Source organism: Panthera uncia, chromosome D4 (assembly GCF_023721935.1).
Source record: "Panthera uncia isolate 11264 chromosome D4, Puncia_PCG_1.0, whole genome shotgun sequence".
NCBI lineage: Eukaryota > Metazoa > Chordata > Mammalia > Carnivora > Felidae > Panthera > Panthera uncia.
Window position 1 is genome coordinate 89,910,675 of NC_064807.1, and position 6,017 is coordinate 89,916,691.

Genomic DNA, 6,017 nt, shown 5'->3' on the forward strand with positions numbered 1-6,017 from the left:
CCCCGGCGCGCCGCCCCTCCCGAGCCCGCTCCGAGGCCCCGCGGCGGGGCGCGCGGCCGCAGGGGACGCAGGACCGCGACGCCAGCCAGCCGGGAGGCCGCGTGGGGAGCCCTCGACCCCGCAGGCTGAGCCCCAGACGCTGGGGATGGCCGTCCCAACGGGGTGGCCAGCTCGCCAGGCACCGGGGCTGATTGAAGCTGGCCACTACCCTGCAGCCCCACGCGGGGTGGACATAATGACCCCGGTGGCCCGGAGACCCCGTACTTAGACCGGAGCCCGGCTGGATCCTGAGTGTGACACTAAGCGACCCTCCCAACCAGAGTGCCAGGTTAGGGGGCCTGCGGGACCCCCCTGGGCACCCCCCTCCGTTCAGGACAGTCAGGACCACCCCTGAGTGTTCCTCAGGCCCCCAGGGAGCCCCCGCACCCGAATCCCACCGTCACCAGCGGGGACTCCCGGGCTCCGTTTCTGCGTTTGTAATGAGACTAAGGCAGCCCCAGGGGCAGCAGTGCCCAGTGCAAGACGGGGCTCACGCAGCCGGAACCGGGTGTAGATACGCCCCACCTGGGAGAGCTGGTATTAGTGGGTCATTTCTGTACCACGATTGTCACGGCCATCATCATGCGCGAGGCGCGGTGGGGGCTGGGGGGGGGCGCTTGAAGCAGAGCCCGGGCCCTGGTCACCTAAGTGCACGTGTGTGTGGAACACATTCCCAGGCACAGCCAGACCCCTGCTGCTGCCCAGAAGCTTGCTGTGGGCTCACCTGGAGGAGGGGGCTCCGTCATCCCCTGGGCTCGCGTGGCAGCCGCTCTTCCGGGTGGCGGGGGCTGCCCGTGCTTCCCTCCTGCTGAGGTCTGCAGGTCAGAGACATAGCGTGGGTTGGCGCACAACCTTGGTCACCCCGATGTCCGGGGGCTGGGAAGGGGGCCAGGCTCCTTGCCCCTGTGGGGCCTCAGCCTGCATTTGCCCTAACAGACTCTACCCCCGTGATGGCTGAAGCCAGATGCGTCTTTCCAGTTCTGCCTGTGCTCCCACCGTCAGCCTAGAGACAGACCGGCCTTGGGTCCCCGCGGGCAGGCTGCTGGGGGAGGGTCCTGCAAACTCCTGGGCGCGGCGAGGGCTCCTTGCAGAGCCAGTGGCTGTGGGGTGTCTGAGCATGGCCCACTCTGGGGGGGCTAAAGGAAGGGAGGAACCCCACGTGCCTGAACAGAAGCCCCCAGAACAAGAGGGCCCCGGAAGCCTCTGGCAGGTAGTCTGAGGGCAGTGGGGGCAGCTGCCGCTGGGATATAGAGGGTGACAGAGGGGTCCTGCTGCGGAAGGACTTCAGGTCTCCCGGCCCCCATACCCAAGCCGGCAGCCCTCGCTCAGACCCAAGCGGTAAAGAGTTAAGAGCCAGGCCTGGGGAGGCCTTCCCTGCCCTGTCCCCTGCCCCCATCCTGTCCCTGACCCTTTGGCCCCTGCAGCCTGGCTGGGTCCTCTGGTCCTCACTCTGCTGGTAACCCGGGCTGAGGCCTCGTTCTCTGCTTCTTCATCTGAGAAATGGGGGTTCGTCAGACACACTGCTGATGGGGCCGTGGGACAACAGAGCGGCCAAAGCCAGAGGGGCCTCCACGTGGGCTGAGGTCTTTGGGTGGGGACTCGGGCCCTCTGGGTGGAGGGGGTAGAGGAAAAACAGGCCCCCCTCAGCCTCTCTCTGCCTGAGGCCCCCCAGCCCTGCTCCTGAAGCCAGCCCGGCAGGAAGTGGGGGGCTCCTTCTGGTCCCATATTCACTTTTGCTTTGGGGCTCCTCCCTGTGAGCCCAGTGCCCCCTCTGCCTCCCCTCCCAGACCTGCCTCGGGAGTGCCTGCCCACCCCTGAGGATGCCCCCGGGCCCCCAGGCTCCCTGAGAGGAGGGCTGAGCCAGTCTCGGGGTCGGGGGGCTTTTCCAGGACAGCAGAGTCAGCCAGAAGGAGGGTGTGTGGAGGGTGGGGGGCACAGGCCACATTTGGCTTCTCCTTTCAGGGGTCACAGCAGAGGCTCGGCTACCCAGGGCCAAGGGTTCAAGCCGGGGCCCCAGAGTCCATCTAGACTGGGCCACCCAGTAGCGGGCGCCCTCGGCCCAGGGGCCCGGGTGCCCTCCGTGCGTTGGGAATGGCACCGATCGGGAAGAAACGAGGTGGCGGCTGGAGCTCAGAGGTGACACGGGTGCACGCCAGCCGACGGCTGCTGTGGTCAGCGGGGCCCGCTCCCTGCCCCCCCCCCGCCACCGACGTCACCCCTGCCGTACCTGATATTGCCCAGGCCCGGGCTTGGCCGTGGCCACCATCGCTGCCTCCGGGGGCCAGAGGTGGACCCCAGCCCTGTCCTGCCGCCCCGAGGCACCTCCGGAGGCCGCCCGCCTGGCCTGCCCCCTGGAGCTTCCCTCTCGGCTCTGCGGGCAGCCGTCAGGGCAGGGAGGCTCCTCCCGGGCAAGGAAGGGCGGCTTTTTATGCACCGTCCCGTGTAAATCAGGATTGGGATGGGCCCTTCCCGGCCGGACTTCCTGTGTGTGTTCCCCGCTGATAACAGGGAGCTGTCAGCGAATAAACAGGAGGCCCAGGGGCGGGCGGGGGCCGTCAAGGGGGTGGCCTGGCCGAACTGTGGGCAGGGGTGGGGGAGTCGTCCCCCGGGACCTCTAACTCTGAAGCAGCCGGAGACCAGCCTCAGGCCCGGCTGGCGACCCTGGGACCCACTGGTCCCTGTGTGTGGCAGAGGACCTGGCTGGGAAGGCCCTGGGCCCAGCCACCTGGTGGGACCGCAGGCCACGTTCCTGCAGCTCTGCAGAAGGGACTGTTTGTTCTGTGCCCCTGGACTCTCCCCTAGGGCGTGTACCCGCACCCCCAGATGTGCGTGTCACAGGGTGGGAGGCAGGGCCCACAGCCCCGGGCGGGGGCACCCAGCCAGAAGAGACCTGGGGACAGGCAAGGTAGGCTGGTAGTCAGAGAGCAGCCCATGCGATGTGTCCCAGGGACCCAGCGTTGGCTCGGTAGGAGTGACGGGGAGGGACAGTCATCAGCTCGAAGCCTTCTCCAGGAAAGCCACCCCAAGGGGCAGTGAGCCCCCAGTCCTGGAGCTGTGCCAGCACGGGGCCTCTCCTGGGGGCAGGGAAAGCGTGTCCCCTGGCCCTCCTGCTTCCTTCGGCCTCCAGAAGGCTGAGGGGTGGGAGGGGTGAGGGTGGAAATGGAGGAATGCAGGAGCCTTTGGGCGGCCAAAGGGGGTGCTTCCTCGGTTTGGCCAGGGGGTTCAGCCCCCAGCCCCCCGGACTGACCCTGTTTCCTCATTTATGTGGTGCTGGGGACCCACAGATTGGGCATCAGTTGCTGTGATCGGGGTGCGTGGGTGCCCAAGGCGGGGCTGGGCAGCCGCTGAGGACACACCCAGACCACACAGTTGGCAGAGGGTCCCTGATCACGCAGGGCCACTCCAAACCCTGGCTGTCCTGGGGGTTCGAGCCTTGCTCCGGGGTCGGCCACTTCCCGCCCGCAGCCTGGAACACCCTCATTTCTCTGGCCTTGAGCGCCTCTGCTGGCCCTTACCTCCCTCCGGCCCCACCCAGCTGGATGTCCTGGCCAAGAGGGGCAGGTGGAGGGCAGCTTGGAAAATTCCCCCAGAGCGACCGGCCTCCTCCCCACCCCCACGGTTGGGGCAGGGTCCGCTGCAGCCACAGGACTGGGGGGCCTTTCTCGGTGGTGCCCCCCCTCCCGCCCCGAGGCTGGAGCTGGCAGCCGAAACCCTCCTCCCTGTCCCCCCACCCCCCCGCGCCGTCCCTCCCCCACATTCGCCCCATATTCAGCAATGGCTGAATGTACTCTACAGAGCGGGAGAGAGGCGCCCCCGCGGCCCACCGCACCCAGACCCCCACCCGGAGATGTGCTCCGAGCCCCTGGGTGGGAGACCAGCAGACATCAGGGTTGGCTGCATCCGGCCCCGTTTTGTGTACATATGGGGAAACTGAGACCCAGGGGAGGGAGACTTGCGCCAGGTGAACAGTGGGACAGAGCAGGGCCGGAACGGGGCAGGACTGGTCGGCTCCTTCCTTCTGCCTTTCTTTTCTCCACGACTGCCTCCCCGCTCCCTCAGGGGGTCAGCCCCCCACCCTCAGACCTTCCCTGCCAGTGCGGGGGGTGGGGGGTGGGGGTGGGGGGCGAGAGGAGGGTGCTGACTTTGGGTGTAGCTAATTAGCCAATTATGGGAATGGTTAATGGCTCGGCTTTCCCTTTAAAGCTTGGGCTTGTCAGGGAACTTTCTGGAAGGATGCCGCAGAGCACAGAAGTACAATACAAACACGGGGAGAGGAAAGAAAGCCGGGCTCCCTGGCCCCTGGGTGCCAGCCAGGGTGGGGCCCAGGCTCTGCCTGCTGCCCACCTGTTCTGTAGCCCCCACTGCCCTGCCTCCAGCCCCTCCCTGAGCTGAGATCGGAACCGGTCTGAGGAAAGGAGGCCTTGGGTCCAGGCGCTAAGGGCCCAGCTTCGCCCTGACTTGTCATGTAAACCCCGCCGTGCCCTCCACTCTCAGGTTCCCGGAGCCTCAGGGGCAGACACAGGAGGAGGGCTGGGGTCCTGCCCTAACCCGGCCCGTTAGGGACGGGAAGGAAGGAGACGGGTGTGGGGGAACTCCGGGAGGCCCCGGGGGGCCTGGAGAGGGGCGAGGCGTGCCTTCTGCCCCACGGCCGCCCCGGAGTGATGGATGGGTGGAAGGAGGCCTCCTGGAGGGGTGGGCTGGGGCTCCCTCCACCCCTACCCCCACCCGGCCTCTCCTCCCACCCCCGATGCCACCCGTGGAGACTCACGAAACACACAGCCTGCCCTCACGGAGTCATCTTTGAGAGGAGTCACTGTTCCTGTGCCCCAGGCCCATATCCCCTGAGAGCAGGGTGGGTCCCGGGCAGACCTAGGCAGCTCAGAGACCTGGGCCTGGAGCCTGGCCGGCTTCCGGCATGGCATCCAAGGCTGGAGAAAGCTTGCTTTCCATTGCTGGAGACTCTGGGCCTCAGTTTCCCCCACCCACCCCAGGCACAGCAGAGCTGGATCCTTGCAGCTGCCTCCCAGTCTGCCTGAAAGTTCTGAAGTTGGTTGGAAAGGGGTCTTGCTGCCTTACCTTCCCTGAGCGTGCCGGTCAGGCAGTGGGGCGTGGCATAGGTCAGCCAGGAGCTCCCGGGACCCCTCACCACCGAGCTTTCGGTCTCTGCAGCCCCCGGAGAGGGTAGACCGAGCCCCCAGCAGAGGCCGGCTCAGGCGGCTTGAGGCCGAGGGACACCGGGCGAGGCGTGTGACCAGGGCTGCAGGAAGGAGGGACGAGAGCGCAGAGCGGAGGAGAGATGGGCCTTCCTGTTTACCCCCGGAGCAGCCTCTGGCCTCGGGATAGGGTGACTCTGTCACCACGGCGGGGTCCAGCTTCTCACCAGATGTGCCGAGGCTTCACCAAGGGATGCGCGGAGCCTGGTGACCTGTCTGTACCCGGTGGGGGCTGGGCACCCCCGGGCCGGGTGAGCCGTCGATGCCTGAGCTGGGCAAGGTCTCGAAGGGAACCCGACGTTTTCTAGGGAGCCTGGGGTCTTCAGTGTTCCGTCCTCCACCCCACTGCCCACGGGCCCCTGCTCGGCCTGCCTGCTGGAACCCCCCACCGTGCCAGGCACCGTGCACGGCACTCACGAAATAGCCTTCAGATGATGCATCGGAGGCAGCCGGGGGCAGCCAGTGGAAAATGAAAGCCCTGGTCGTGGGGCCCAGGGGGGCCTGAGCAGCGGGACACCCTTGGGGGACGCTTGGTCCCTTCTCCCTGCCCCCCGGGGCCCCACTTCCTGGGGACTGCCCACGCCATCACGATACCCTTCCTGCGGCCTGTCCACCACTGCTCAGGCCGGAGGCCCAGGATGCCACCTTTGCCCCGTCCTTCGTTCCCATAGACCCCCACGGGCTGTGCCTTCAGAACACGTCCCTCCTGCCACTGCCCCATTCTGGTCCAGGCCACCATGCTTCTTACCTGGGTGACCTCCTCCT

At 67.2% G+C, this 6,017-nt stretch overlaps 1 protein-coding gene across 1 annotated transcript in view; it reads right to left on the reverse strand.

The window, feature by feature from the left end:
- Positions 1 to 853, reverse strand: part of EGFL7 (EGF like domain multiple 7) — a 7,713-nt gene extending 6,860 nt beyond the window's left edge. The window contains exon 1 of the mRNA XM_049631316.1: positions 764 to 853. The gene's annotated coding sequence lies outside the window, so the exon portion shown is untranslated. The remainder of the gene's footprint in view (positions 1 to 763) is intronic.
- Between the last annotated feature and the right edge of the window lie 5,164 nt (positions 854 to 6,017).